The sequence below is a fragment of the Labrus mixtus genome, chromosome 22, assembly GCF_963584025.1.
Source record: "Labrus mixtus chromosome 22, fLabMix1.1, whole genome shotgun sequence".
Classification (NCBI taxonomy): Eukaryota; Metazoa; Chordata; class Actinopteri; order Labriformes; family Labridae; genus Labrus; species Labrus mixtus.
The window spans coordinates 11,318,039-11,339,845 of NC_083633.1; positions in this window are offsets into that span (position 1 = coordinate 11,318,039).

Below are 21,807 nucleotides of genomic sequence, written 5' to 3' on the forward strand. Positions count from 1 at the left end.
CCCTCATACCTTTGAAGTAGTTTTGGTTGCCTATACTTAACCCAATTCTTTTGATTGCCTGAATATAAAGAAAATATAACCATGTGAATTGCAGATCAGAAAATTCTCACCTGTGATAAACATTTTGGAAGGCATTGACAGACACTTTTCAGCAGGGAATTTGTCATGTCTTATGATGAATAGCAAGGAAAACTGTAAGAGGCTTTTCCTTTTTCAGTGCAAGAAAAGTGAAAGCCAAAGTAATCTGAGTTTAGAAAAAAAAAGACACAATGTTCTTTACAATACGTTCGGCGGCTTTGTATCAGGACCATTACTGTCCAGATTTCTTTTCCAGCACTCTCCTCTCCTCCTCAGCGGGCCTGTTTTCTGTCAGCTCTAAACAGGGTGTTCTGCTCTGCTCCTTTCTGTTCGACAGGCAGCTGCCTAAAAGCTCATTTTTGGTACAGCGAGTCAGAACACATGGAACCTGTGGTAGAAACTCTCTGAGTGCTCGTCTCAGACTGACAGCAGGCAGTCCCTCAAGCATTACCGTAGTTGTCCGTGACTGATTTCTCTGCGGCAGCCTGAGCCACAGGAGGCTAAATGTTCTGCTTTGGCTCGTCCGTTTTGATTTGCTGGAGATGTACGGCTGTTTGACATTTTGTCTTTTGGATGTGCCGTCTTTGTATTTCACAGTTAGTGACAGTTGTTTATGCTTAATAAAAAAACACTCAAGGACACCGAGAGAGCCAGGACAGCGCAGGTGACTGGGATGTAATTTATTTTTAGATTTGTGCTTTTCGATGACCTTTCTCATGGGTTTTTACTTTATTGAAGTGCACAGCATTTTTGCTCTTTTGTAAGCATGGATTATACTGCCTCAGGGTGCTTTAGCCTTAAAAAAACATCCACTTAATATTATTTATTTCTTCTTTATGTCAGGATTTCTGATGCCCACTGTGCTCTAAAAGCGCACAAAATGTTTATCCCTGTGTACGCAGGTGTCACCTGTTAAACAGATGGCGGACAGAATGATTCATTCAGCATACAGCTGCACAAATCAACCTAAGTGTGGGGAAAATACTCATTATATTTATTGAGTGTAAGCCTTGGATATTGATTTTTTTGTGTTATTTTGCAGGTGTTAATTGTGCAGAACAGGAAATGTACTGTACATTTTTTTTTTTGTCGTGTTTGTGCACAAACCTTAAAAGATTGCAGAGGGGGAAATAAAGCATTTAATTTACTCTGCTGTCGGTTTGAGCTATAGGAGGATGTTTACAGTGACAGCCTGCCAATAGGGGGATAGATATTCAAGCTTAGAGTAAGAAAACCTAGTGATGGAGACCCTTATGGTGTGTGTACACCGCAGAACAGTTGCCAAGGTGACGTTATCACCCATTATCCATCATTGGAAGCAACAAATCTCGGCTCTGCTATTTATTCAGTTGTTTTCTCAGAAGTGGAGGTGACAGATTTTGTGATGCAGCGAGAGTACATTATTGATCAACACAAGACACGATTTGTCCCCATGTTGGAATCCGATGGCAATCCCATAGGCCTACCAGTAAGCAGAGCGGTGGGCTATCTTGTTCGATGTTGGTTTATGGGGCCTGTCAGCGGGATGTGGAGGAGCATGTGGAAAGAGACTCCCAAGGGAGGGAGGAAATGTTACAGAGAGGGGTTAAAGGTCATAAGCTTTTTTTTTTACAACCATCAAGAGTTGTTTTCATACAAAAAGTCCTGAATTTTTTTGATAAAAAAATGCACGACAGCCTGCCCCTGAAATCTTCCTGGGTGGAGTGGAGGTTCTCAGGAGGCAAGACATGATGTGAAAAAAGACACTGAGGAACTCCAAAATGGAGTACTATCAATGTTAGGCGTAATTGGATGTAATTATAGTATCAACAAACATGTAAATAACATACTGGTTAGGGTATGAAGGTGCTCTATTATGTACATGAGGACCGCACTGGTTTTGCACCGCTAGTGCAAAGCAAACATCATCACCCCTATCTCTTTTTGTATGTTTTCATTATTTGTTTATTTTTCTTTCATTGAGCTTTGACAATATTGAACACATCACATACACACACCATTCATTTAGCAGATGGGTGTGTGTCTGTGCACTAGCTGAACCTCCAGAGCCTGTTTTGTAAGTCAGACAAAACAAACAGGGAGCATGCCTTTTAGGAACTCAATTTTCAGTTTTTGGACCAATCCCACTCCTCCTGTAACAGAGCGTGTTTGACTAAGTTTACAGCTGCAGTGTACAACAGGCTGTAACCTTACTAACATTATGTTTCCGATTGATGTTATATGCAGCCAACAGCGGTTACCTGCATGATCAATTCAGGCTCATTGAGATTAAACTGAGATAAGTTGAAGCAGCTTTTGTCACATGTCAGTGCTTTATGATGCATTTTTGTGTGAAAGTCCACTTGTGACTTTAACTGAGACTCTGCACAAGGATTTAGCGGGAGTATATATTTTTTACTGTTCAGAAAATTTCCATCAATCCACAAATCATATGCAGCCTGACCCGTGGGGGTGATGCGAACATATCATGGATCAGATGTGATCTATATCTTTTTTTTTTCTGGTACTACTTTTTCATGTTATGCTATGTTTGGCACAGATTTGTCATGTCCTAAAGCAAACCTAGCTTTACTGTCAATGTTTATCTTATTGGGACCATAATTACAGTACTAACATCAGGCTGTACTGAAGAAGACTTGATACTAGTGGCTAAGATTATAAACTCAGAAGGTTCACGTAGTCGTAGGGAATAAATCACGAGAGGTACGGTCGTTAGGAAAAACTCACTTTGAACCCTTTACTGTATTACCGTTGCTTTTCAAAACCAAGAGACCAAAAGTCCCCTATCTCTGTGCAGTCTATAAATGTAACAAATACAACCTTAAATGTAACAGCTTCTACGTCTATCTATGTAAGTATTTCTACCTCAAGTGTGTGTTGAAAAAACATCAATGACAATTGACATCTAGCCAGAAAACGTGCTTGCCTACTTCAACTTACTTAAACGAGCTTTGCCATTGAGCTTCCACTTTTCTTAATGGAACAAAATGAATAGGTCATCCTCGGAAGTGTTTGTTTTCAACAGACAGATTTCTTAAAGTGATCGGTGTTTATCACCAACAACCTTGCTAAAATAGAAGAAATGTGTATTTGCATTTATAGGCTATTCAAGGCTATTATGTTCTCCAGTTGATGGCACACTACAAAAAGGTAAAGCATGTCTCTTAGCAACATCAGCCCTCAATTGTTAGTGAAACCCTGACAATGATCCACTCAGAAGTCTAAAGCATAAAACTTTCTACTAATGTCCAAATATAGTTTTATAACGTGCTGAACATGTAAACCCTCAGATTCAAAGTAAGAGCATCAACAATCTTTTTCTTTTTCTATGACTGTTACAAAGATGGCCTTCCTCTGTTAGGAGAGATATATTGGATAGAAGATACAAAGCCAAGGCTCTTAATAAAAATCATCCATTTTTGTCAGAGCTGGCCAGTGGAAAATTTGCAGCAGTATCAACAGACAGCGTTTTCTTTCTCTCTCTCTCTCTTTTTTTTTATGTCACCCTAACTCCATCTCCTCTTCTTTCTATCTTTCTCGTATTCTTTCTGAGCTTACATCAGCGCAGAGACAGAGAGATAGAGCTTCACCTCGGCTGTCACTAATATCTCCTATATCATTTTGTCTCTCTCTGAAGGCTGCCCTCTCTGCTGTATATTTTTGGGGCTATCAAGTGGGATTGAAAGTCACACTTATTATGAGGTAAGGGATGACTACCAGACGACCATTTATTTCCCGGTCTCACCAGGATGCGGTTGTGTGTAGGTGTGATCGAATTCTCTCCCTATCTGTCCTCTTGAGCATTTAGGGCCCACTGTGGGAGAACTAAGTTGACTATCCAAAACTGTTCCACGCATTCCTCAAACTAGATTACAGATATTTCCTCACATCCTGGATGGAGTCTGCTAGTCAATATGCTTCCATATGAAGAAAAATGTTGCAACAGCAGTAAGAGCTGCCCCCACGTTTTCAAATAATGCAACGCCGTTCTCGATGGTTTGTGAGTCACTAGTAGTCTGTAGCGGAGGGTACTGAGGGGTAAATTTGATAAGGGAATGTATAAACACATCCGTCATACTGCCGCTGCGGAGGTTGTTGATATTCTCCTGTAGGTGGGATTGTCATGCCTGAGGATGATGGTGCGACTCCTCTCCGAGAGAGCATGAAAAAGGATTACCAGCACATCAGCAAACATGCAAACCACAAGCTTTATTTGGGACAACTACTTGTCAAAATAATATGGGGTCTGACTTTTATGGCTGATTTATTTTGCTTGCAATAGCACTCATCCCAATAAACATAACTCAAAGTTTAAAAACCCATATATGGACTTCCTGCAACAACTAGAATCTGTGTTGTGTTGTCAGTAAATGCTCAAAGGAATCAGAGTGCAACTATGCAGTCGAAGTAGCACCCACTGCACTCCCTACTGCTGCACCATCTGACCATTTCCTGACTCCTAAATGGCCCAAAATTTAATCAGTGAGAAGATTGTGGTGTGAAATGAGAGGCAACAGATGCCCACTAATATGATCTTTCACAGTCTGTTGCAGGGGAGAAAGATGGGGACATTCTACCTTTTTTAAGCAAGGGATTCTTTACTGGTTTTCACATGATTCAAATATGGACACACACTACAAAGATGCATCTCCTCCCACCGGCCACATGTTTTTCAAAGGGACCCCCTTCTCCTTTCTTCTCCTCTCCACCCTCCACTTCAACTCCCTTTTCCTCCCATCAGTGTCGTCGATTGCTTTCTTCGTGCCTGCTTTTAAATTAGTCTGTCTACCCATCTTCGCCTCTCATGTTATTTTCATAGAAGGCAATCCAAAGTGTATTGCATGTTAATTCAAATATGGGATCACTTTCCCTCATTCAAGCTGGTGGATAGAAAGCAATTGGAGGACAGGAAGCAGGCTAGACATGTCTTGCAGAGAAGCCCTAAAATGTATCTCCTGCTGGGCCAAGTGACAGAAAATACAAATAATTTCCTAGTTTGTCTAGACAGTGCACTCCTCTTGAGTTTTAAGCTACAGCACATGTTATGTAACAATGTATTTGTGCACAGTCGTTTTTTGAAAAGCCTCTAATCCACAGGTCACTGAGTTCTTAAATAATCTTATTTATTATGCATGAAAAACTCAAAAAACATTTCTGAATCTGTGATTAATTAAGGAAGGCTTCAAGTTTCTATGGAGTTTACACACTATAAAAAAAAAAACAGCACCCAATGCCTTAGCCTTGACATGAATCCACAAGCAGTAAGGCTGCTCCTTGGTTACAGCCACATTGATGAACATCTACACCCAATATGTTGCTCCATTGATTCTTCATTATTCCAATCCCCTAGTCTATTCCATTGTGGCATGGCAACAAGATGTACACAATTAATGTGTGCTTTCTATTAAAACAGAGTCATTAAAAGCATGCTGCACAACAATTTATAATTAAAAAACCAGTGCGAGTGAGAGGTGAAAGTCTCATTAGTATTGCTGCCGCGTGTTGTTTATTTCCTTGACTAATTTGAACAGCCAGTTGAAGCCCTGCTGTGATAAATTATGAACTTATGTATGTATGTTCATGTGTGTGAGAGCATGAGGGTTTAGAGACAGTGACAAAACTGGGAACTGGCTTTCTTCAATTCTGAATAATTGCAGGTAACAACAAGATTAATGAAAATGTGTTTATGTGAAATTGAATGCTAATCAGTGTAAGTTAGCATTTTTGCAAGGCTCCATGCACATTGGTTTATAGCTTAATCCCTTCAGTGCTAATGGAATTCCCATCATACTCAGCAGTATTTATGTTTGGTATTTATTAGCAAACATAGCATGCTTACACACTAAAGTAAGATTGTGGAAATCTAAAACGGGACCTTTTTAAGCTCCAACTTGTTAGCTTTACTGCTGCTAGCCTTAAGATAAAACAACTGTTCAGGCCTGATGTAAAATATTACCGTAGAAACTTGATCATCTGTTTTGTACTCTCTCGCAGCACCTCTGGTGATGAACTGCAATTGCACGGTTTTAAATTTGTATTTTGTTTATTTGTTTGTCTTCATTTAAACATCAGATTTCTGTGGTTGAATTGGGTTCTTTATTAAGATTTGTTGTTGCACTATATTTAACTGATCTTTGAGATAAATTAGAATTAGCACTGGCTTGATAAAACCTTAGTCATTCATTTCATTGACAGATGAAGCCATATTTGCACAGCAGTATTCCAGACAGCTGATGTTTTCTCTTAGCTCTGAATTGTCTCAAGTATCAGTCTTTTGTCAATATCAGTGTGGAGTGTATAGTGTATAGTGTCACAGACAGATCTATGCGGCGATAATGAGACACAATTGATTAGCTTTGCTTCTCCAATGAGCCCTACACAAGGAAATTGAAATAACACGCCGTCAAACCATACGGACATGATTAATGGTGTTTTGAGATCGAGATCTAGTGGTATTTACATAATCAGCAGGGGAGAATGATCTTTTTTCCAGTGCTGTGTTGTGTGTGAAAACAACTAGCCCAACACTCACGTCAGCCTGTCAGACTGATTGTGTTGCATTGTCTTAACATCTTAATTTCTCAAAGGCTTTGATGGAGTGATTGGGCAGATAATGGAGAGATTTGTGAATGTGCATCCAAGCGAAAGAGAAAACAACATTATGATATTCATAATTAATGCACCATTTACTATTTACAGAGGGGAATTTTACACTTTGTTTCAAAACAGCAGGCAAGCATGCATCTTTGTGATAGTTCTGTTCTATAAATATATACAAATGTAAACGGAAATAAAACCAATTAGGTTCCTGATTAAAATTCATTTAGACAAAAGAACAGTTTTTTTCTCTAAAGAAAACAAATATACATGATAAATAAGCACCGAAATGATGTGTCTTCAAGCTGGATCGGACAGGAAACTTGAGTTGCACTGTTTTCCCACTGACAGGCGTACACATCCTCCAAGATTGGCTTTCTATGTAAGCTGCAGGATTTCCAGTTTCTGCTTTGTCATAGCCAGCTCTGCCCTACATCCGTATTGCACTCTTGCTGTCAACCCAACCAGCCCCCCAACATCCACCTGTAGACTCAGACTAAGGGGTTTAAGAAATGATCTCATCTCTCCTCAAATTTCTGCATGTTAAATAAATATGATATGAGAAGTGGTGTCGAAATGAATCATTTATTCTATGCATCACGATGAGGACGTGGACAGTTCTGCATCAATGCTGACCTGTGTTGTAAATATGCATCCACCATCCACCAAATGTGGGTGCTGTGTCGGGTGAATTTGTTCAACCTACCGGGCATGCTGGCGGATAAACAAAAGTAACAAAGGCTAAACAGAGCCATTTGTGACAGAAAACGAGTTAAATTGAATCATGGTCATGTGCTTGCTCCTCTCTGAATGTTTAAGCAGAGCCAGGCGTTACTGTACGCTCACTGACCACAGGGCTCCACCGCCTTCTCTTTTCAGTGTTTACAGTGAAAGCCGATGTGCTGAAATGGCTTGGCTGGGCGCCACTTAAGCAAGTGCAGCAAACATTAGCATCACCATTCTCGCCAGTCTACCTGCTGAAGGTGTTTTTAAACTGAAGTCTTGTTTGAACTAAGTACAAAATCATTTTGAAGAAGCTGGCTTTGGCTGTGACTCGGGATCAAAGGAGCAGCTATCAATAATCCTGACAGTGTAATTTAATATCTCTGCTTTTCAAGCTTTGCTAAAGTTGAACTCATTCGATGATAAACACGTTCTATTTCTAAGTTCTTCGCAATAAAAGTTCCCGGCCTGTATGCCTAAATTTAGTGCTTTAAAAACTGGATTAAGTGACTCACAAGTGACTTAATAATAATTATTACCCATAAATAACCTATATATCTTATTTATTTTGGTATACAATGTAAATACATTTCTGTTTACACTGATGTCTAATGCAATTGCTAAATATCAAAAAAGCAGTTCATATTTAGCTGTTATCTGTCTTGGTTTATGAAAAAGTAGCCATGTGCAGTAAAATTAGTTAATTGATGATACATCTTGATATCCATTTGAATTGAATGGTTTACAGGATAATTGTTAATGAATCAGGAGACCAGTGAAGATGCACAGCCCTGGTGATGAGGTTTAGGCTAGATGCCAAACACAACATTCTGCTCCTGCAATAACATTTCAAATCATTACAGATACTAGATATTATACATGAGTTTTCTGACTGAATTTAAGATCACAAAGGTATCGGCACATTATTACACTTTGTTTAATCAGATTTGATTGACAGCGCCCTGGCAACAACATTGCTACAGTATATTAGTATGTGAAACTCCATCACCTTCTTGCCAACTCAATTCCAACTAATTAATGTAGTAAGATGAGTAGAGGTATAACTACAGGCAACTAGTTTAAAATAACCAAATCTGTTTGAATATTTGGGTATTAGTTTGTATTAATCACTCATAGTGAGCTTTCAGTGCTCTTCCAAGAAGATTGTGGTCAGAATTAAAAGCAGCTGAAGGTATCTTAGTGCATTAGAAATGTGCCTTTAACTAACATTAAAAAAGAAAAAAAGAGAGCCAAAGTTTTGATGAGTCACAGTCTGCACCGTGCTCCTGCATTCCCTAATGGACCTTAAAACCATTTCTAATTGAATGTAGTGGTGAGAGTGGGATTTGTAATTGTCTGGCCTTAATATAATTAATTGACTTGCACATCTCGGGATGGTTGAACTGCTCCTGAACACAGATTTTAAAATGTTTCCTGAAATGATTCAAGAGGTTATTGCATGTAAAATAATATAAAGGTAAAAGTCGAACAAACTCATAGAGAGTGCGGAAATGGGAAGAATCTCCCATGGGTTGAAACTCAGCATGTATTTCAGTAATGTAGAAGCTCCAAAAATTCAATTAAAAAGACAAAATAGTTGTGGGTTCATGTCCTCCAGGATGACACTTGTAAGTTGTCTGTAAACTGAAACCACGTCAACAGGACAAGATTGCACTTAAAGAAATTAAACTATTTTACCCACACTGCCTTGGAAAATGTGTTGTTGTGTTTGTTAAAAATTAAACGTTAGTCTGGGTTAGAACACCCAAGTTCAGTTTTATATTCAATTTTGTTAAAACTAGGGAACAATCATGGTTATGGTTATGGTTAAAAATAATCAGTGTTAGGAAATGAAACACAAACAGCATTTATTAATTATCTCTTAACTTTCTAACATTAGCTAAAATCAGCACTCAATGGCTCCTGGATTTACCGGACTAAATTAAGATTAAGATTAACTTTATTGATGATGAAATTTCTGTTTTTACACTCTATTAACCATCCAACACACACAGGCTGAAATATACACACATGCACAAACAGGATCCTATGGACATGAACTAATGGAGAGATGTCAGAGTGACGGTGATGAGCTGATGGTGGTTTGGTGCCTTGCTCAAGGGCACCTTTGCAGTTCTCAGGAAGTGATCTGGCACCTCTCCAGCTACCAGACCAACTTCCATATTTGGTCCGCACCGGGACTTGAACCGGCGACCCTCTGGTTCCCAACCTAAGTCCCTACAGACTGAGCTACTGCCGCCCACAATGTTAAAATGGCGTCAAAAGAAACGATAGTTTCAAATCATGGAAAGAAGGGCTGTTTTTCATTCAAACAAGCATTTGTGAGTGGGAAAGTGAGCTTCCTCAAAATGAAATTCATGTGTTCTTGCAATGTTGTAGCATGTTTAGTAAGTTAGTCAATTTAGGAGTAGAGTCTGGTTGTTTCACAGATTAAAAACAACATTTTTATTTTTATTTTGACAGCCTTAATATATTGTTGTCCCTCACCAGGTTTTGAATGTGCACTGAAAGCATCAAAACACATGTGTATGCAGCAGTGGAACATTGTAGAAAAGTTTTCAAAATCCCTGCAGGCCCAGGCTGTTGTCTGTGTACTTTTTTAGCACACATGGGTCATTCATATATGCATAGAGAGTGAGAAGTTACGCCCTGGGACATCTTATGTTACTTTTCTTTTCTTTTTACACACAGAGGTCATTGCATGATTTATGCACCTGTTTTGTGAGTTAGATGGGAACTGTTTGTGCTTTGGGGCACCTGACTGACCGAGACACAGGATATGAATATGAAGTGCTGTTCATGAATTGATTTACAGTACACGGTTGAGCAGGTATTCAGCTGCCTGATCCAGAATAGCTTTAAAATGACAAACCCAATGCTATTGTTTCTGCTTGAGGATTCTGTGTCCGATCATGTTAAGGAGGATAGATACATTGAAAAAAAAGGAAGAAAACATAAAGTCATGACAACGCATGGTTTGTGCATGTGTTAGTAGTCTCCACTGGATAAAAACAACAAGAAAAGTGCATGTACACACGATGTCTGTGTAGCTTCTCAGTCATCCAGGTCATGGTAAATTCAAAGGCAACTGGACTGGTTGCCTTTGGATCAAGCTTCGGCTGTGCATGTACACAAGTATTTTGAGCCTGTGAAACAACACCTTGCACTGTCGTGACACGACAGATACAAGCATCAGATGCAGAAATGGAGCACAGTGTTTCAGACAGTTATTCTTCAACATGGCAGCCCACAGGGGAGATACACAGATGGGTTTCGACTTCCTAATGGTTATTTCAAGGATGATGTTATTTCAGTTGACAAGCTGCTCCATATCTGCTGTTATCAAATACCACCTGCATGCTCTTTTTCATAAAAATTTTAATTTTTCTCATCAATGATTAATTAAACAATTAATCTGATAGCGGCCTACATTTGAAAAAGAAGAAGTTGGCAGGATTCCCAAAAGAGTTTTAGAATTCTTTGGAAACTTGGGGTAGCTAACTAGAACAAAACAGTAGATGAGTGTGTCTTGAAAACTTCAATAAAACAGGAGAAGTGTTTTATTTACAATATCCTCCCTTGCGATCTGTGTGGTATTAAAAGTCTTTTAGCGTCTTGCTTGATGCATCAAGCGCTTCAGCTTATCCAGACGGAAATCCACTTTGGTGTGCCTCTTTATTCCTCTACAGAGTCACTCAGGATATTTTTTTTTCATGCTTCCAGAAACTTAATTTATGAATACATTGAAAGTTAATGATATAGAATTAAGTCAAACAAATCACTCCTGCACTCTGGAGCTTTTAATTGAGAGCACCAGGCAGTGCATTTGATCAAGCTAAAAGTGAATAGATGACACTTGTGTGCACTAGCTTGTTTTAGCATGACAGCTGTTTTGGTTACATTACTGCATTAAATCAAACCCAATTACTGCCAGCTCATTGCCCCCACGCCCCAAGAGGTGTGTGATACATTGCAGAAGTACGCAGTACCTCTGTGTCATCATGTTTAGGGGATAACATCTTATAATGCAGTGTAAAAATAGAGGACGGATACTTGTTTAAAATGCCTGAAAGTTAAACAAGTTAACATAAATCTTATTCAATTAAGATATCTACATGAGGCAGCTCAGTTTCTCAGCGCTGTTTGCTCTTGGGTTTGATTTGCTGTGCTAAGGAATTGCCCCGGTGTGGCCTGCAGTGCTGATGTTGTTTTTATGTGCTGCAGCAAGTGTGCTTTTTGTCACTTTAGAGCAACCAACACGCAGGGATATCCGCTCCAGCACTTAGATGCACCATGTTACGCTGATGGAGGAGGCGTTTTGGGGACAGCCCCTCTGGGATTTGTTCTGAGTGGTATGTTTTGTGTGCATAGCGGCAGGGTATGTTTAAAACAGAAAGTGGGGCTGCAGTGAATGACAGATGAATGGACAAGCAAGGGATGGAAAGAGAGGAGCAATATTTAGAGAGCGCAAGGGCACAAAAACAAAGAGATGGAATGAAAACGGGGGGAAAAAAGGTTGGGGGGGCTCCAGATCCTCAGACAGCCAAGTGACAGCCACACAGAGGTCCATGCCACCAGCTCTCTCCACTGAGACTCTGTGGAGGTGTCTGTCAGGTCAATTAGTACTACTGTGCTTACATTTTCCACCTGACTTCCTTCATTAGTGTTTACGTCTGTAGCTGTGCGCCTTCTCAATGTGTCTGCATGTTCTGTCGTACCTAAATCCTTTCCCACACACTCTTGGTGTGAACCTCGGCTTATGAAAGTACAGCAGGTTTGCCAAGCACCCGACCTAGAGGAGGTCACAGCTTTTATTTTATGGGCGTTTAGCCATGTAAGCTACTTAGTGCTAGGAATGGCACTGTTAGTTATATGACTACTTTGCCCTATACTTAAATAACTCAATGCTCATCGGATTGAAATGTTATAGTAGAAACTTTAAATTCACAACTTGCTGACATGCTAATATTGTTGTGAGCATGTTGGTTGTTGAATTGGCTGAGAGCCACAATATGGTTGCAGTCGGTATAGACACGGTATGTACACACTGTGTACACGTTGTCATTTCTTGAAAACAACTTTTGACAGGCTCCCCAACTGCATTTAAATTCCTAGAAAGTCTTATTTTTCAGATTCTATATTGTGGCTTTAAAGCTATAGTTTTGCTGTGTGCTATTTTTAATCATTTTATCTGACATTTAGAGATGAGACTGGTCAAAAAGACTCCAGCTATTTTAACTTGTCTTATTATAATTATGAATATTTTGTCAATTAATGAGCTTGTTAAAGCATTTAACCACCCCCTTCAACATTTTGACTGAGAGGGAGACTAGGTAAAGTAGAGCTAAATAAAGGGACAAAACTCGGCAGCGCAGAAACATCTGTCAAATACTGTTTAAGAGCAGCTTAAAATTGACGTTAATATAGCAATTCAGTATCAGTGTAAATTCAATAGAATTGTCTAAATTCACAAGAGGGTTCCATGTCTGTCCATCTATCGTTTTATTGATCCTTCCTTTGTTTGACTTTGTGATTGCTTCTTCATTGCAGCAATTGTAATTATTCCCAAAGGGCCACTTGTGTGCTATTCAAATTCTAGCAAAGTCAAGGCATGACATGTGCTGTCATGTGAGATGGAATAGAAGCCGATATGCACTGATATATGTGCATTTGAAACACTTGTCAGCCAGACACTATCAACGGACAAACAAATCCATCTGTTGTCAAGCCATAATAAGTGATGTGATTACATTCAACCACAACAACTCTTGTTATCCCCAACTTGCAATATTTTACAGCGTGTACTGACTCCAAAATATGCGAAAAGATCAATCACTGTGTGAAATCCTCAGTTATTTGAGCTCTTTCGACAACCTGAAAACCACACCGTTAAGGTCCGCCTTTAAAGGTGATGTTTTGATGTGTTGCACACAGAGCGGCTGTTTCGTGGGGTCTAGGAGATAAGAAGCGGAAAGATTTGAATGCGTGACGGGAAGGTAGAGCAGTAATTCCCTTTCAGGTTTGTTTTCTGCTACCTGCTGGGTCCTTCAAACAGAGCCCCACACGACAGATCAAAGCATGCCATCATCGTGTTGTTTTGCTGAGCTTTCATATAATTAGCAGTTTATATATGCCCAAGGAGCAGATCTGACAGTATTAGCAGCTTATTGACTTGAGCCAGTGTCAAAATTCATTTGAGACAGCTGGGTGTTTGTTCAGCACTGATTGTCAGTGTCGAAGTAAACAAACTCAAACTGTTTTCTGATCATACAACTGATTGTCATCCTAAAAATGAAGCTAAAATGGTCTAGGGAACTGGTATGATATTTGGCCTCAAACAATGGTTTACCAAGATCCATGTTCATTTGTCTTCTGGTTCCAACAGACTGCTTTAAGGCCTTACAAGCCTTCACTGAGTGAATAAATCGCTGTCACACACAAAATGCTGTGATCGCCTGTCACAGCCCTTCATATCAGTTTGTTTTATTGGATGTGGCTCACGCCTCCAGATATTTATATCTTTTTACAGCCACATACTGTAGTGGCTAAGAAAGCCAAAAGGAGGGGAAAAAAGGCAATGAGGGAGAAAGAGGAGGCAGGGAAAGCAAGGCAGACAAGTAATGGCGTGGAATACAGAGGAGGGATGTGTAGAGCTTAGGCTGGGGACACCCCCTAGATCCATCTTCCCCTGCTTAAAGCCCCAGCGCCTGGGTAATGGCCGCTCGGCGGGTGTTTTCAGAGGTTACAGCACAGGAGATGAGGGATCTAGGAGTGGAGAGGCCAAACTGAGAGGTGATTTCCACAGCAGAAGCCTCTTCATTTTGGAGGTAGAAGAGGTGTTGGCATTGCCACTGCTGCCGGAGCCTGGAGGGAAACAGGCAAATTGCTCCCCACAGGAATAGGGCACAAACTGGATCCGACGTGATATAGAGCAGCTATTCCCAAACCAGATAATTCTGCTGCCCAACTTGAAATCTAAAAATATCCTGGGGCCCACTTAAAACTCTTAACAGCTTTTCTGACAAAGACAAACAATTTTTTGGTCATATTTTTACTTTATATTCAGAAAAAAACAGCAATAGTATTGAAATAACTGTCCATTCACTTCGTCTGCATGTCCTTCTTCACTGGATGCAAAGCCGTTGTGGCCTCTCCAGCTGCAATGGTGAATTATATCTTCAACTTTTCAACAGCAAGAGATGGTCTCCCTCCTCCTATCCCGCCCTCTAAATACTTTAGTGAGATGCAGTCCATTTACCTGAATCAACTCAAGCCATCTTCAATTTGTTAAAGGCTCTTTGGCACCCCGAGTACAGAGGAAGATAATTGAATTGAGCTCATTCTTCTTGCTGATTTCTCTTGTTACCTAAAGGGACTTGTGGAAGAAAGCATTCTCAGGAAAAAGGCCTTTTTTTTCAACCTATTGCAAAGGCTATTCATGAAAGGGAATATGAAAGTCATGAGAGAGGAGGGGGCGGGGGCAGGGAGAGAAAGAGATGGCTCTCCCAAGCTTATCGCTTCAAAGAGATTTGGAGTATGAGACTGTTGTTCATGGAATTTATGCTGCTACTCTGAAGCACACAATACAATAATTTAAGTATGTTAAATAATTCTAGAGAAAATTATAACTTCAGAGAAAATGATACAAAAGCCACATATTTAAATGCTTCCACAAAATGATACAGTATATAAAATTGTCAGTTATCCCTCTGGCTATATAGGCTTTAAGTCACAGAAACAACCGTTTCCCCTTGACAAAAAAACCTTTCCGTCACAATGTCTTTGAAATCAAAAAGTACTGTACACAAATTTACAACGTTAGGGTTATTTATTTTCAAGTTAGCTAAACCATAAAATGAAACTCCTACACTTAGCATTAGTCTGCCCTACTCTTCGCCGTCCCAAAGATGTTTCTAGAAGGTGACAGGAGGTCACTAAGAAGTTAGCGTTTGCTATTTAGTCATGAGTCACTTGTGGCCCCATTAAATGCATTACAGTCCAGAACCAACCCAAAGCTGAAATTAGCTGGTAAGTATTGGAAAGCAGAGGCCATGACACATACAGTAGTTTAAGTATATTTCATTGCTATTTAAACCACCTTTGTCTTGTTCTACCAGCAGTAACAAAGTATACGTGTCAGATTGTTTTATAACTGGTTTAAGAACAATGCTGACTGCTGAAGTATTAGGAAAACAGCACAATTGTATTGGAGAAAGGGAAGTATTATGCAGAACTTCCAGCCTTTTTTTATTTATTTCTAAATGATTTAAATTTCTTAATCATACTGTAAAAAATATTTATGTCTGTTTATTTATTGTTTATATCTTAAGCTATAATCATACTCTGTGCCCACCACGACCCTGCATTTATCGATGCCCTTTTGATTGAGAAGTGACTCCTGAACAAAGTAGACCTATTATTGGGCCTCTTTGACCCCCTTCCAGGCAGTTCTGGCTCAAACCCTCCAGTTGTGACTTTACATTTTATAAAGTCTGTAACTTCCATATAACCCTCTATGTGTAGAGATGAACTTTGAGCCATCTTTAATTTATGTGGAAACACTAGAGGGGCATTTAAGGATAAAATGAGTCATCAGAAAATTAGTAAAAAAAAATTAAAACTGAGACAGCCGTGAGCCTTGGGCCTCACATAAATGTTTGAAATCTATATTTTATAAGGTATAAAAGTTAACGATTAAAGCAATTTTTAAATCAAATTATAAAACGAAAGAGATGTGGAATTAAAAAGGCAATATCAAAAGTGAGATTCATGTGTTAAGACGAAAACAAAGAACAGAAGTCTACAAATGGTCGGTGATAACTTCTTATTACACAGAAAAAAAAACGTAGCTCTCCAAATAGCCAGCTCAATGTTAATTTCTAAACCGCCATAGCATTCTGACATGCTTCTCAAAAACTGTTGACAGTTTCTAAATTAAAATCATCCCTCTCCTTTCACTCCGGTAAAGTAATGCTTCATTAGTTATGATTGTTCATCCATGCCATTAATACAAAGGATTATTCTCTGAAGAAATAACAAAAGACCTCCTTTGCCTCAGAACCATCCAACATAAAAGAGTAAAGCCTTTGACGAGTTAATGAATTAGGAATGGATAAAATCACCACTGGATGTGTGCTCACCGTGTTAGGAAATTCAATTATGGAAAAAAGCAATCATGAAAAAAAAAAAATCACAATAAGGTGTTCTGAAAACATTTAAAAGCCAATATTCAGATTTCAGGAGTCGTCCCTGCTGTTGTTGGAGCTTTGAAAGTTCCCTGTGCAGCATTGTCAAGACAGAAAAATAAATGAACCACTTTTATGTTATTTGTGATGTTAATGCATTTGGTTATGTTATAATGAACATTCTTAGCCATGCTAGCTGCATGCCTCTATGGGTGGTATTTTTCCCAAATTTCATGGTGCACATAGTTTGGTTCCTAACGACACTGGTGATCCATTAAGGGATCTTTTCACCTCAGTCCGACCTTAAACCTCTGCTTGACTGCAAATGTTGCTCCATATTTTGCCTTGATTGCCCTATGAAGATAACTGAAGCCTTAAAGTTCCAAAATCAAATGTTTTCAAGCCTCTGCATGTCAAAGTTCTTCAAGTTTTCTGGGTGAGTGACTGCAAAAAGCCAAATTCTTCCCTCTGACTTTACCTGAACTTCTCCCTTGTAAATATTTTCCACAGGGAGTCGGGTTGAGCTGTTGTGAGAATGCAGCATGTTATATTCAGGAAAATTCCCTGTGAGGCAGCGGAGGGGGTGGTGACCGGCACATGACCATAGACTGCATGTGAACGATACAGTCTCCATGCACGTAACTAAACTGCTTTATTATGTTTTCTGTTTGTTCTTCTCTGCTCTTTTGTTGATGCTGTGAACGTGTTAAACTACAGCTAGCATTGATTTAAAAGCAAAAAGTTGTCATTATAGCATCCTATTTAAACTCTGTTATTTTGTCCGCCACTTATTGTCATTTTACTTCTTGCCTTGTTTCCTGAGACCCCCACCCCTCCTGCACAACAGCAACAGGCTCCCGCTGTGAAGTGCGTGTGAACAATCAACTCGGGATGATTTCAGAGGCAGTCCACCTGAAATTTTCAAGAAATTATCAAGAGTGCATATTTGAAAACAGCTTATCCAACTGGGTTAGGGCCTTATCCACTTATACCATTTGTATAAGTATAGTCTTGAAAAGAGAAAATCCCGCACAATACTCTTGCAAAGCATCACCATTTATTAGAAATGCGCCTTTGTCAAGTGTGAAGGTCCAGAGGGACTGTGGCTTTTTCTAATAAATGGTGATGCTGTGCACGAGTACTGAGTACTGCAAATCTCCTTGAATAAAAGCAAATAATAAGCATATGGAGCAATTTAAAGATGACCTTACCGTCATTACAGAGGGAAGTTACATGAGCCACTTAGCAACAGTTTAGCATCAGTAAGTGCCGGGGAGAAGTACTAAAACCAAGGTCGTGGGCACTGCCAGTGCAAATAAAGCTGTTAGTGGACACAGGCCCTTTTTTTTTTCTTGAGTGTTTATATTACTGAGGGATTTTGTCTTTTTCAGGCTTGAAATAATGTTTCTTGATTTCTTTGGACCTGAGAACAGGTGACTCTTGAAAAAGATCCTGACTCAAAATCTACAGGCTTGCTAGGTTTTAAAACCTAACTAGAATCCCAACACTTGGTCAATTCATTGCACCCTGAATTTGAATCTGTGGTATTTTATGAATTTTTATCGTATTGGACATCCACTCACTTCCCATGTAAATTGTTTGTAATGATTGTAAATCATTACGGCATGTTGGCATTCTGACCTGAACATCTAGCCTTACAAGATGCTAGCATTACTGTAGACTCTGTCTGCATAATTAATTATCCATGCATGCACAAATGTTAATGTCAATGCTGTATCTAAGTATGTGGGTCTGCATGGTTGCATGTATAATGAATATGGGTGTCTTCTCCAATGCCCTTCCTTTGTTGGATGATTGTATTATTTCAAAGATCTCTACCTCTGCCTTCATTTCCCTCACATGGTTAGACTGGAGAAAGAGAAGATGTTGTCCATTGACAGGGATGGATGTCTTTCTGGAAACTGTTTATCTATTAGATTGTCACACTGCTGGACTGTCAGTCTGCTTGTGTGTTCAGCTGCACAACAGCACACCCAATCGCATCAGCTACTCCACTCCTATGAAGATAGTAGAAGACTTGATGTATGTCTGTGATAGGAAAGGCCAACGACAGTGTGAATTGAGTTGACATCCATCTGAATGGGTCATGGCTATGCTGTTGTATGTCTTCTGCCTGTTGACTTTTAAGGCTTGCATTGAAACAGTAAAAAGGACATATTAACTGCAAGCACTGACACTATGCACACAGAGATTGCCTATATTTCACCTGTCTGAGACATTATTGTTGCTGTGTGGCGGAGGTGGTTGCTGCAGCCTTGCTATGACTGTGTTGAGTGACAATGGCAGTGTGTGCTTATACTCAGACCCAGGGGCAGATGGACACAGGCAAACCTGCAGAGTGACAGAGGGTAAGGTAAAAAAAAAAAAAAAAAAAGAGAGGCAGCAGCCAAGTCTAAATTCAGCACCATGGACAGCTTCCACCAGACATCTCTTCAGGCAGCATTTGTTTGCTTTTATCTGAATCAGTAGCCAGCGAAGCTAGTGTTGGAGCAGCTCACTGGTTCAAAATGTCACTGCTCAAGTGACACAAACACCTGAAGGCCATTCGTCACTTATTTTTTACATGATCACCTTCCATGGGAGAATTATTTTAGTGAAGGTGGCTGATACGAGTTGTTTATTTATCGGATTGACGAGGCTAAGAGAACATAGCAGGTGAACAGAACAAACCAGGTTACCTCAAAGAGCCATTGTTCTCATAACTATAGCCCGCCATCTTCTGTGGAGCGAAAAATCCCAAAAATACTCCTCTTTTGCACTGGAAGCCACAAATTAATAAATGCATGACAGACTCTGACTCCGTGGTTGGCTTTGCGTTGTTTCTTGTGGTACACTAAAGGACAAACACTTTCTGATATTATCTGTCCCTGTTCTCCTCCTACCTGAGTCAAAGCCCTGTACTTTGAACAGTTTACTGTTAGTTTAGTGCTGAACAAAAGCTATTATACTGCTTGGATTGCAGTGTTTGGAAACACGGCCTTGCTCTCCTCTGCTGCACTCTGTTTTTTCTCTGCTCTGGCAACTTTTGATACATATCGCCACTCAGTTTTTAATCAGAGCTTTCAAATTTGACCTTGACTTGAATCCATCAAGCTGACATTTCTGGTGGGGGAAAAAAAGGGGCCCGATGGCAGCTTCTGGAATCTAATGATCAGCTCTCCCATGTGCTCACAGAGGGGCGTAATTCTCTGCACTTCAAGCATTATAATTACACACTAGTTCCATTTTCTCACTCCCAGCAACTCTAAAAAAAGGTGAGGAACCAGTGGAAGCTATAGCAAGAGGTAATTATCATAAGAGTGTGTGGAACAGAGCTTCATGCAGATGAGATTATAGTCCTTTCCATACCGCCCTCTCCCTCTGTCCTCTCGCCCGCTGTTTGTGAATCACTTTTAACTTACAATCCAAACAGCTTTGACAGGGATTATGGAGTTTTGATGAGAGACAGAGAGAGGCTGGAAGAAAGTGAGTTTGGGGTAATGAAGCAGCAATGTCAAGAAATGATTTATGAACGGCTCTTTCCCCTCACTCTGCCTTCGCTGAGATGTAGTCAGTTCAAATATCACATTTCAGAGAAATTCAATTCTGACCACGCACAAAGTGATCAGTGTACCATTTCCAGAAATTGGATAGCATTGTTTGTGTAGAATGGTATCCTCAAGCCTTCCAATGATATGTCAGCAATATTTTCACACAACAGCAGAACAATGCACATTCAGGGCAATATTTGTGGGAGATTGTAAAGCTTGGCAAAGAAAGCATTTATTGGGATTCTCAAGTTGCCTTTTTTTTAAATTTTCTCCTCCGTGGGAGTAGTGTTGTGCGGTGTTTATGAATTTCAGACGGATGAGTCACAGGAAAAACAGGCCCAGGGTCGCTGCCTGAGCTAATGAACAGTTTATAGGTAGCATCAGCAGCCACAGAGTACACTGCATCTCATTGTGTGAAACAAATCAGTGCAAAACATCACATACTCAAAAACAACAATGCCTGCATACTAGATATTACCTGAAATTGGATCATACTGTATAAAGGCTTTTGTTTTTGGCATCAACATTATAGGTAGCATGTAGGTTTTTCTGACAACCATCTGCACTTATTGGATTGTTTTGCTATTTATCCATAGCACTCCATAAATTCTATTGTTTTTAACAGTAAGCTGACATGTGCTGTTCAAAGTGAATAAGCAGTTAGGAGTTCAATGTCTAGTAGTAGAGAGAGTCGGTCGTCTTTCAAGGGGAAGGTCAGGTGTTCGATCCCCAGCTCCTGCAGCCACATGTCGATTAGTCCTTAGGCAAGACACTTAACCCCAAGTTGCTCCCGCTGCTTCGTCACTGTACCATTTAAAGTTATGCTCTTGTATGGACTTAATTAGAAGCTGTGTGATAGTTAATGAGCTAATGAAGTGCTAGAAGGAGAATTTTCTCTAACTTTTGTGAAGACCGGGCTGGCCTTTCTTTTCATGGTTGTAATTTTGAATGCTTAGCTAAGCTTGTTATCACCTCTTGGCTTTATTTTGTAAACTCTTTTGGAAAGATATAAATACGCTTATTTCCCAAATTGTAACTGTTACTTTAACTTGGTAAAATCATCTCCTATACATCTGACCTAAAGGGTTTATCTTTCTTGTGTAAAAAATGTATCCGTAAAATATTTCAGCCAAAAATCGTTTTTTGCTGGGTGTTGGAATTCCATTTGAAATATTACACTCAAAAGTAAAGTTTCATGACCCTCAAACAGTTCAACTTCGACAAGTTGTGTGTATGGTTTCACCCTGCAACCAGTGGCCCTAGGGAAATACCTCGCTCAGAAGACCTTCCATCTTCTTTGACATTTATACTGACTTCTGCCTATTACAGCCAGTATGCTGCTCTGTGCTACCCTTAACATATTCTGGTTTTCCATTTGTCTTCATGCCGCCACCTTGCAAGGCAATCACACTGTCCCATCTCGGCCAGAACCATGAAGGATGGCTGTGACAGTTGGAGGCCCCATGTTTGGCCTCCTGTGCAAATGATGTGTTACATCCCTGGCAGGCCTTTGATGTTACTCATGTCTTCCAATCAAAATCTATCACCTCATTTGACTGTATATTGTTATGACTGAACAACAGAGAACTACAAGCACATGGCTGTGCTGGTCCCTAGCTGACAAGTCTATAGCCATCTGTCTTTGCAAAATG